Source organism: Hyaena hyaena, unplaced genomic scaffold, assembly GCF_003009895.1.
Source record: "Hyaena hyaena isolate Hyena2069 unplaced genomic scaffold, ASM300989v1 scaffold_1161, whole genome shotgun sequence".
NCBI classification, from domain to species: domain Eukaryota; kingdom Metazoa; phylum Chordata; class Mammalia; order Carnivora; family Hyaenidae; genus Hyaena; species Hyaena hyaena.
This window is the reverse complement of record NW_024081795.1, coordinates 77,643-89,645: the sequence shown is the minus strand read 5'-3', so window position 1 is coordinate 89,645 and position 12,003 is coordinate 77,643. Positions and strand designations below refer to the sequence as shown.

The following is a 12,003-nucleotide window of genomic DNA, read 5'->3' as shown; positions in this document are numbered from 1 at the left end:
AAAGCTAGATTCAAAACAAAAAAAAATAAAAGGAAAGAAAGAAAAACGTAGATTCAGAGAATTGAGAAGACTTTCCTAAGGTCACTTAGCTAGTTAATGGGCAGGAACTGAAATCTAGGCTCTTCGCTTTTATATTTTCAATTTGATGCAAATTTGTTTGCAGATAATCAATGAAAACTCATTAAATATTTTAATTATAGGAATTTTTGCATAATTTCTGAAATTTAAAAATACACAGTTCTTTATTCCTAACCTCAGATCATCCATATATCGGCATATCTTTACATATCCGTATATTTTCATGTACTTAGGGAATTAATATTTATAAGACATTTAGAACAATCCATGGGACAGAAGAGAACAATCCATGCTCTATGTATTTGTGGCTGTTGTTGGCAGACAAACACTGCCATGGTGTGTAGTATAAGTGTGCCGTGGTGCAATATTTTGGATATATTTATGCTGAAACTTATTTATTCTTAATCTAACATTTGTACCTAACTGGGTGCCTGTATTTCACCTGGGAACCCTAGGCAGGAGCCGGGACTGACTAAGCTTGGTTAGAGGCTCTGACCCCAACCAGTTACTCATTGGAGATAGACAGTCACAAAGTAAAGGAATGGAGAGGCTGGGAGTGTGTGGGAATGGTTCCCCAAATGGAGAGCTTACTGTTATCACTGACATTTCCGTCTTTGGTTTCGTTTTTAACTGAAGTATAATTAACATCCAGTGTCATATTAGCTTCAGGTGTACAGCATAGTGATTTGCCAAATCTATACACTATTCGGTGCTTGTCATAATAAGTGTAGTCACCATTGTCACCAAAAAATGTTACTATAGTGTTATTCACTATGCTGTACTTCTCATCTCTTTCGCTTACTCATTGTATGACTAGAAGTTTGTACCTCTTAATCCCCTTTATCTACATTGTCCATCCTCCATCTACATCCTCTCTGGCAACCACTAGCTTGTTGTCTGTATTTAAGAGTCTGTCTGGTTTTCTTTGTTTTGTGTTTTAGATTCCACACGTAAGTGAGATCACATAGTATTTGTCTTTCTCTGCCTGACTTATTTCACTTAGCATGATACCCTCTAGGTCCATCCATGTTGTTGCAAAATCTCATTTTGATTGAGTGATATTCCATGGTTTATGTATACCGTGTCTTCTTCGTCCATTCATCTACCAGTAGACATTTGGGTTGCTTCCGTATCTTGGCTATTATAAATAATGCTGCAAGAAACACGGGGGTGCATGTATCTTTTTGAATTAGCGTTTTCATGTTCTTTGGGGAAATACTCAGTAGTGAAATTATTGGATCATATGGTAGTCCTGTTTATAATTTTTTAAGGAAACTCCATATTATTTTTCACACTGGTTGCACCAATTTACATTCCCACCAATAGTGCACGAAGGTTCCCTTTTTCCCATATCCTTGCTAACACTTGTTATTTCTTGTCTTTTTAATACTAGCCATCTAACTAGTATGAGTTGAAATCTCATTGTGGTTTTGATTTGCATTTCCCTGGCCATTAGTGATGCTGAACATCTTTTTGTGTGTCTCTTGGCCACCTGGATGTCTTCTTTAAAAAATATATCTATTCAGGTCATCTGCTTATTTTTTAATCAGATTATTTGTTGTTGAGTTTTTTTTTTTTTTTTTTTTGTTTTTTTTTTTAGAAGTTACTGATGTTTTTTTGTTNTTTTTTAATCAGATTATTTGTTGTTGAGTTTTTTTTTTTTTTTTTTTGGTGTTGATTTGTAGAAGTTACTGATGTATTTTAGATATTAACCTCTTTATCAGATTTGTCATTTACAAATATCTTCTCCCATTCACTAGATCTCCATTTTGTTTTGTTGATGGTTGCTTTTGCTGTGCAAAAGCTTTTTATTTTGGTGTAGTCCCAATAGTTTATTTTTGCTTTTGTTTCTCTTGCCTGAGGAGACATATCCATAAATATGTTGCTAAGGGCAATGTCCAAGAGATTACGGCCTGTGTTTTCCTTTAGGACTTTTATGGTTTCAGATCTCAGATTTAGGTCTGTAATCCTTTTTTGAGTTTATTTTTGTGTATGGTGTAAGAAAGGCGCCCAGTTTTATCCTTTTGCATGTAGCTGTCCAGTTTTCCCAGCACCATTTAATGAAGAGCCTGTCTTTTCCCTATTGCATGTTCTTGGCACTTTCCTTTTTAAACCATGTTCCCAGAGTTCTGTGTTTTACCTTGTCTCTGATAACAGAGGTAAAGTAGGTGAAGATACTAAGCTGGGGGAGGGGGGCGGAGATAACTAGTCTGAGAAAAATCTCTATCAAGTGACTTTTTTATCTGCTCCATTTCTACTCTGCAGAATGTACCAACTTAGATACAAGATGGATAAATGGAAACCAAATTCAGATAGTGAAAGCATGGTGCTGACATCTGTTCTTGTTCTGGGCCCTTAGTTTTGTTGTTTTTCACCAGTTCTGCATGAATGCTTTTCAGTAGACTAACTTATATAGGTTGAATTTATGTGTGCCACATGAAACATGATTTAAGAACCCTGGAATTATTATTTCCATTAAAAGAAAGTTTTAGTTCTTAATTTCTGAATATCTTGTTTGGCTTTCCAGTGTTCTGCATTTGTGTTTTGCTTCAATAGTAATTGCCCATGTGATCATCCATGATGCTCCTATTCACCATGATAATTGAAGATTAAGAAATAAAGGCAGATTAAGAATTAGGAAGCATAATGACAAAAGATTCAGCATGCCCAACTAAAGAAACTTCTCTATAAACAGTTTAATAAAGAGCAAACCTAGAGATGTACTGAGTCCTGGCCAGCAGTGGAATATGAAAGAGAGAAAAGGTAGACTCATAAATGCTATTAGAAAACAAGTAAAGAAACCTGTCCCTGCCTCAATGCTAACCTTCCTCCAGAGGTGATTTATCCATAGAGAAACCTAGGCCTTGCCCTCACAATTATATTCCCTCATCTTGAATGGGTTATGAAGGGCTCCTGGCCCTGGTTCACCATGACCAATATTACCTTAAAAGTTTGGTCACTTGATATTTCAGAGTTATCTGTTAACTTTAGCTGACTGCGTATTTTCAGACCATTGTTTTGTAAAGTTTTGAGGACTTTAAACTTCTTTGTGCCAGAGTATCTGTCATGTTCTACCACCTTACAGAATTCCATCCATCTTTTCCTATTACTGCTGAGCGTCTAATAATAGTATGATAAATAGCTAAAACCTGACAAGGTTCAATCCAAATAATGCTGGTTGTATATTATTCTTTTATTCATTTTTTTTTCTTTGTAAAGCCCAGTTTCTTTTAAACCAAGTCTAACAGGTTTTGGATGTTTCTCTGCTTCTTTCCCCGCCCCCCTTTGGTAGTAGCTACCATGCTATATTGAGAACCTACTCAATCGACTTGGCATTGTTGCAGACATTTTCTATATACTTCTCTCTCTCTCTCTCTCTGTCTCTTTCTCTATCTATCTATCTATAAATATTATTTTTGGTTCTTATTTTATAGATGGAAATTGAGGCTCAAAGAGTTAGACTGCTTGCCCAAAGTCACACAGAGTGGCAGAGCCAGGGTTCAGCTTCAAGATGACTGATTCAGAAGCTTGTGCTCTTTCCTTATATTACATTTCACAATTACAATAACCATGTCAATAACATGTCACATTTTTCAAGGGAGGATATATTTCTGAGTTACTTAAAAAGCATAGCAAGTATTTAGCAAGTTTATCGCTTGAATTCATTGAAAGCAAATAAATACATCAAAATATAAATGAAGACTAACTGTCAATCCCTGGAAATACTTTATTATTCAGAGCCTCTAATAAAGTATGTTTTAGATTACAGCCTAGCTGTCAGAATGTAATTTGTCAGCGCAGAACGAGCTAACCAGGATAAAAAGAACACACTAATCGTTTTTTTAAAAATGAGGTCCCCAATTTCCCATTTACACAGAGCTGTCCAGAAGTTGCCGTGGTAACCAGAAAACATTTGCAAAACAGAGTCTGAATATGTGGGACACAAAGTGGAGCTCTCTTCCTTTTAGTTTTCTCTACCCAGAGCCAGCATTCTGAGGAAAAGCAATTAAGAGTAGCTTCATCCTCTTCTTATTCATTCAGAACTCTTCAATAATTTCTGTAATCCTACTAATGCTTTGAATAAAACCTGATAATGTCCTTAGGGTAAGTTTTTTAAGCCAGTTAAATTGCTTTGCCAAAGAGAATAAATGGTAAGAGCTGTACTGTGTGTGATTCAGTGTCAAAGCACACCAGTAGCAAGTGTGACTTGATACTTTACTGTCTTATCACTGAAATGTTTCTATCAGTTAATCCAATCTAACTGATGGAAGACATTCTGCATTCGATGGTGAGGTCCTACAGGGTCCTGTTGCGGGGACCCTTTGCTCAGCCCCACCCATGGTCTAGAACACTCTGTGCCCAATGTGGCCTGAGGATATCTTACATTAGAATATCCTGTGATAGTCAAGAGACAGTTTCTTGGATCCCACTTCTGATCGATGGATTCAAAATCTCTGTGGTGGAGCCCAGGAAGATGCATTTTTGCATTTCATTTTGTTTCTTTTTGCTAGAACATGTACGATATTGTATTTTAAGAAGTTAAATTTGTCTCTCTGACTAGAGTAAGCTCTCTCAGGCCAGGATCATTCTGGATTTTCTTCATGTTTGGGTCCCTAGCACCTCGACCAGTGCCTGGCATACAGTAAGCACCTACAGAAATGCTTACTGAATGCAAAACCTGCAAATCTAAATTTTTAAAAATTAAATTAAATTTTGATTCCATTATAGTTAACGCAGTGTTGTATTAGTTTCAGGTGTACAATATAGTGATTCAACACTTCCATACGTCACCCAGTGCTGATAGTGATAAGTGCACTCCTTAATCCCCATCACCTGTTTCATCCATCCCTCCCCCCCTCCCCCCATCTCTTCTCTGGTAACCATCAAATTCTCCTCTATAGTTAGGAGTCTGTTTCTTGGTTTATCTATCTCTGTCTTTTTTTCCCTTTTGCTCATTTGTTTTGTTTCTTAAATTTCACATTTGAATGACATCATATGGTATTTGTCTTTCTCTGACTAACTTATTTCACTTAGCATAATACACTCTAGTTCCATCCATGTCATTACAGATGGCAAGATTTCATTCTCTTTTATGGCTGAGTAATATTCCATTGTGTGTATATACCACATCTTCATCCATTCATCAATCAATGGACATTTGAGCGCTCACCATAGTTTGGCTATTGTAAATAATGCTGCTGTAAACATAGGGGTGCATGTATTATCCCTTTGAATTAGTGTTTTTGTATTTTGGGGTAAATATCCAGTAATGCAATTCCTGGATGATATAGTAATTGTATTTTTAGCTTTCTGTGGAAGACCCATACTGTTTTCCACAGTGGCTGTTCCAGTTTGCATTCCCACCAACAGTACAAAAGGGTTCCCCTTTCTCCACATCCTTGCCAATATCTACTGTTTCTTGTGGTTTTGATTTTAACTATTCTGACAGGTGTAAGGTGGTGTCTCATTGTAGTTTTGATTTGTATTTCCCTGATGATAAATAATATTTTTATGTGTCTGTTGGCCATCTGGATGTCTTCTTTGGAGAAATGTCTGCTCATGTCTTCTGTTCATTTTTTAATTAGGTTATTTGTTTTTGGGGTGTTGAATATTGAATTTGGGGTGTTGAACTGTTGAATATCAGTTCTTTATATATTTTGGATACCAATCTTTTACTGGATATGTCATTTGCCATTTTAGCATTTTAAAGGTGCTCTGGCTAAACCTGAGAGCAGTTTGTATTTTATCATTAACATGCTGATTGAAACCTACTGACAGAGAAGTTTTTGAGCACACCCATATTCTGTACCTTTGCCAGTACCACAAAATGTGAAAGTTCTGCTAATTTGGTAGGCAAAAAATCTTGTTTTAATTTATTTACCATTTGCATTTCTGTTTTTGCTTACGTCTTCTAATTGGTTTTCCCCAGGAGTGTCAGATAGGTCTGGCTGATTTGTTGACTGCATGTGGGCTGGGACTTGTTCATATCTGCCATACCTAGAAACAGAGCCTGACATATCATAGGTGCTTAGTGAATAATTATTGAATGAATGAATATTTAACAATTTTTTGCCTTTGTCGTAATATTTAGCACATATTTTAAATTTTTATGGATCTTCTTTTCATTGTACTTTCTTTTCTTTAGTATACCTAAATCAATCTTCTTATTTTTTGGTTTCTGCTTTGGATGCCATGCTTAGAGATACAATAGCTCATTGATGAATAATTCTACATATCAAAAAGGTTTTGTTTTTTTTGAATTGAAATTTGATGTCCAGTAGCATCTACCTCATTATTCACATTTTGACTTGGGACATGGAAAGGGATAGTCATCATCAGGTTGGAGTGGATCTTATCAGAGATTTCTGGGACATGGGAATTTTACCTGAATCTTGAAAAAGGCTATCCCAAATTAACAAAATCAGGGTTCATTTTGGATCCTCCCTCTAGAAATAGCTTCCATTGGTAAAAGTGCAATTTAAGTATCCATTTTAAGGAATTGTAGTGCTGCTCAGAGTGAATCATTAGACTAACACAAGCCTCTTTTATAAGCCAGTTTGGAGAAGAGAATAGTATCTGGGGCGTCTTCTATGAAAACTTCGTAGTAGTGTCTGTTATGGGTTGAATTGTGTCCTTCCCCCTCCTCCTCATTCATATGTTGAAGTCCTAACCCCTCAGTACCTCAGAATGTGACCATCTAAAGAAGTAGAGTCTTTATAGAGGTCATCAAGTTAAAATGAGGTCATTAAGGTGAGCCCTAATCCCATATGACTGGTGTCCTTATAAAATGAGGAAATTTGGAGATAGATACATATATATGGAAATGCTGTATAAAAACAAAAATGTTCATTTATAAGCCAAGGAGAGAAGCTTGGAACAGATCCCTCCCTCACAGCTCTCAGAGGGAAGAACCAACACCTTCATTTTGGACTTCGAGCCTTAAGGACTGTGAGATGATAAATTTCTGGTGTTTAAGCCCCCTAGTTTGTTATACTTTGTTATGGCAACCCTGGAAAACTGATCCAGTGTCCAGACAACCTATGATTTCTCTTATGATTGTTATCAGGTGTAGCTCTTGACCTTGATCAGTTGAGGAGGAATAATATGCTTTAGCTAGTAGACAGCATTGGTTATGAAACTGCTAGAAGGGGACCTTTGGTGAGAAAAGAACACTTGTGCCAACATCGGGAGAGTTAGGGATCCTCTTGGTGGGTGGTGTGCTTTCTTCCCACCTGGCTTCCTTTCCTGCGTGAACCATCAGGTGAGTTCTTCCAGTCAGTGTTGATGGCCACTCTCTGGCTTCCTCACCATCACTATACATTCCTGCCAGGCAGAGGTGAAGAGCATGAGCTTTGGAGAGGATCTCCTATTCTGCTCCTGGCTCCACCTTGACAGGCATATGTCCTTGTCCGAGTCACTGGTCCAGTGTGAACCACACTTTCTAACCTATACAATGGGCATAGCAATACCTACTTTCTAGGGTTATAGTAAAAACTAAGTTAAATAACATTTGGAAAGACCCTAAAAATTTCAGCTAGCAATTATTTATCTAAAGATAAGACTATTGTCCTGTTCAACTCTGTTCTCTCAGCACCTGTCAGCTAGCTGGTCAGTCATTAATTAATCATTTGGTTGCATTATGGAAAGAGGAAGATTTGGTGATTTCAGGAAAGACCTACAATCTCAGGCCCAGAATCAAAGGTGGCTTTATTGTATACTGTTGGTGAGTCCAGAGTGCATCCCAGACATTTTGACATTTTATTTTAATAAAATTTTTTAACTGTTTATTTATTTTTGAGAGAGAGAGAGACAGAGACAGAGCATAAGTAGGGGAGGGGCAGAGAGAGAGAGAGAGGGAGACACAGAATCTGAAGCAGAATCCAGGCTCGGAGCTGTCAGCACAGAACCCAATGCAGAGCTTGAACTCATGAACTATGAGATCGTGACCCAAATCTAAGTCAGATGCCCAACCAACTGAGCCCCAACCAGGAGCCCCAACTTTGACATTTTAAAATTTGTGATACTCCATACTTTTTGGAAGAGGTTACTTTCCAAATAATCAGCCTATCAACCTATTAGGTCTTTCTACCTAATTCTTTGCTTGAAATAAAAAGACATAATAAGATTTATCTGAGTTGTGCTGATGTGTTTTGTAATTTCTCAGACTTTGCACATTATCAAACTTACGGAGTGACTGTGTGGCCCTGTGGAAGTGCAAACACAGCTGGGAGACAGGGCATGAGTGGAGTTGGTAGGTTTATGCCGATTGTAGGAACAACTGTCATTGGATATGTGACCTAATAACATGAGGACAGCACAGGAAGGAAAGAGCAGCTTTACTGTGTGACTGTGTTTGTTAACAACACTCTAAGCCTTGATCTTGTGTGGTGTGTAGGAAACAAGAGGATTTGGGTAGCCGTTAGCATTCCAGGATCCTATTCCAGAAGACCATTAGAAGGACACTGACTAGGGGCACCTGGGTGGCTCAGTTGGTTGAGCATCCAACTCTTGATTTCAGCTCAGGTCATGATCCCAGGGTCATGGGATCAAACCCTGCTCAGGCTCTGCACTGAGTGTGGAGCCTGCTTAGGATTCTTTCTCTCTCCTACTCTGCCCCTCACCCATGCTTGTGTACTCGCTCTCTTCCTCTCTCTCAAAAAAAAATTTTTTTTTAAAGAAAGGTACATTAATTATATATAATTAAAAAGTTTATTTCAAGATTTATGAACCCGGGAAGAGCAAAATACACAGCATACAAAATACATGTTGGTCTTGCTCACATTACAATAAGAATAGTATCTCTTATTATTAGATCTCAATAGGCAGATAGAATCCTTAGCAGAAGATATGTTGACAGTTCTAATCTCTTTTCTTAATCTACTGAAGGAAGGAAATTTCAATTTTGAGCACTTACTATATGTCAGGCATTTCTCTCTCTTATATTTTATATGTGAGATATAGGAGTAATATATAATTTCTTAAAAATAGTGATTCTGTTATATCATGGTTTGCATTCTTCTCTCATCAAACCTGATTAGTGGTATTTCATGAACCATGAGTTTTGAGATCTAAAACATTTATTTATTAAAATAAGTGACACGGTGTAGCCATTATTAGAAAGTTAAAATATACCTACTCTATAAACATGGTAAGAGAAACACAGTTTTTTTGGCTGTAAAAGTTTAGCTCCAGAGTTTCTACTGATCTTTCAACTTCTGATTTCTGACTAAGTATAGCAAAAGAAAGTAATTTTTACTCTACTCCCTGTTACTAAAATTCTCCAACAACAGCAACAAAATATAAAAAACAGAGGGAAAAAGAAACCATCTTCAATGCAACAAGGAAATAGCCATAACCTCAAACCATGAGAGAAGTTGCCAAATATTATGAAATTTGAGTTATGGAGAGGGAAGTTACTGAGAGCCAACACATTTATCCTCCAGCCTCAGACAGGATAGAGTTTCCCCTTAAAGAAAGGGTCACAATTCTCAAATGCAAATCCAGTGATCTTTTGGTTACAGCGATGAGATCTCTAAGAACACAGGGAAGTATGGGGGAGGGGGCAGTATTATATAGATATCCATTGTACACTATGAAAGATGGATCCCAAGAAGAAACCTGTCAGGTCATTTTTATGGCCAGTGGTCTCAGCTCATGGCAAGAAAGATGGTGTGCGGTGAGTGGGATTCAGGGAGTTTGTGACTAAACCATCCCAGGCCTTTTTGTGGAAAAAAACAAAAAAAGAAAAGAAAAGAAAGTATATGCTCAGACTGTTCTTTAGGAAAAAGGACATGTTCAGAGATAAAATTGTCAGTAAGAAAACAGCTGAAGACTTACCATATATGAGGAGTAGGGTGGGGGGTGGCTAAAGAACATATATTTGAAGGCTGAACACATCAGGGGGCAGAGGAAGTGTTCTTCACAGTCCTAAATATGTTACCTCAATGTAATCTTGGCTTCAAAATATAGAAGGGATTACAAGAGAAGAAGATGAAAATCAAGTTTGAGGAACCCAAAGAAGAAATGACAGAGAAAAAGAAAGCCATTGTAAAGATGAAAGTGCCATTCGAAGCAAAAAAGGAGGAGGAAGGGGAGGACAATGAGAAGGGTGTGGGGGGAAGAGGAAGAAATGTGGCTGAAAAATAACAAAAGATGCAAAATATAAGGAGACAAGATGCTGCCTAGAAAGAGAGATCAGTAACACTAGGAAGCTGCTTACCTCCGTAGGCAGGTCTCAGCCAGTGGAGGCTCTGGGAGCGAAAAATGAGCTTCCCTCCCCCTCCCTGCCTTCCCAGTTGGATGCCAGCTAAAAGGGGTCTTGGGAAGATGGCTGCTTTTAGGGCTCAGCGTCTCTGCTGTGATATAGAAAACAAAAATAGAGGGAAGGGAAGAAATGGATCAGAGAGCAAAGAGGCCTAGGATTAGCCCCCGAGTAACAACATTTCTATAAGCAACTGAGATAATAACTCAGATAGATTGCTTTTGGCTTATCTTACAAGTCAGGAATACACATGAGAGAAACTGGCAGGATGTCAATGGTGGCTGTAGTTTTAAGCACAGAAGCTATTCTTACAGCATTTCTTGCTGATAGATTTTTTTTGGGGGGAGGGGGGGCAAGCTAACTTTGTATCCAGTCCTTATATTGGTTCAAGCTAGGAGGAGGGAGGATACAGGGGTCTTATAAACCACCAAAAACCTTCAACAAGTAATTTTACCATGTTGGGGTGTGCCATTTGGAGTGTTGCCAGTTTTAACAGCAAGAGATCTTTATGGCCATAGGAAGGACTGTGGAATCTTCAAAATATGGAAAAAATATGATGGGACTATAAAGCAGAGAGAAATAATATTTCTAATGGTAGCCTCTGTGCTTCTAGAGTTCTTCCTTCAGCATCTTTCCTGTAAATGACATTGTCCTCAAACTCCTGTCTGTTACTGATCTTAATGTCTGACCTCAAACGTTGTGTTGAGAGTTACCACCATCAATCTGACGGGATAAACTTCTTTTATAAGAATAACATTATAGGAATGTATATCTGAGCTCTGAGTTCAGTACTGATCTTGTCTATACAGAGGATCGTAAAGGATATTTTCAGCTTACCTAGAATCTTGAGCTATGTGGTATGTATAAAATAGGTTTTCCCTAAAGACAAACCCTCTGAGCTGCTGTCAGTTCTTGAGATCATTAGACTTTTTAGCCCCATAATATTGTTGTTCCAGTTCTGTGCATGGTCACGTGTGGAAATTGTTAAGCCAGGCTGAATTTTAAAAGGAAAAAAGAAAAGTTAAACTCAATTTAAAAGGTGCAAAATGTGCTAGATAACGGCAATAAGTTACTTCTTGCCATTGAAGAACCAATTTTGTTATGATTCTTCTCACAGTCAAGTAAAAATAAATGGGGGAGGCCGGGGGAACATTTGGGGTAATATAATTTCCATTGTTCAGAGAGGAAACCTTTATTTTGGTGATTATGTGATGATATCTCGTTCAAGGATGATAAACAGAGATGATAGTTGGACACAACTCTGATTCAAGATATGGGTAAAATTCTTTCTCCGTTGGCAAATGGGCCAATTTTAGCATACTTAGCTTTTGATGTAGATGTGCTTGACTTTCATTTGTCAAATCCTGAGGAAATGACCCATAGAGAGGCAATCTTCTGAATCCTGACATCCAGCAGAAAAAGAACCATCCCTAATTCTGACATTTAGTTTTCCTAAAACTAAGTCACCCTAGTAGATCTTCGAGGATATGAAAATAAAAATCCATCAAATTGATCCCAGATTTGTTAGGAGATATATATAATAAAACATAATAGGATATCAGAAAGGTAAATCATACTTGCTAGAATATTCTTATTATAAGTTCCAGGTTGCTCCAAAGCTTGCTTTTAAATTTTACACAAAATTGACGTGCCTAATCTATTTT

At 37.5% G+C, this 12,003-nt stretch overlaps 1 protein-coding gene across 1 annotated transcript in view; it reads left to right on the top strand.

Moving 5' to 3' along the window:
* LOC120224347 (kinesin-like protein KIF6) overlaps positions 1–12,003 on the top strand; it is a gene marked incomplete at its 3' end in the record, with an annotated part of 192,246 nt that overhangs the window by 109,575 nt on the left and 70,668 nt on the right. The window lies entirely within an intron of this gene.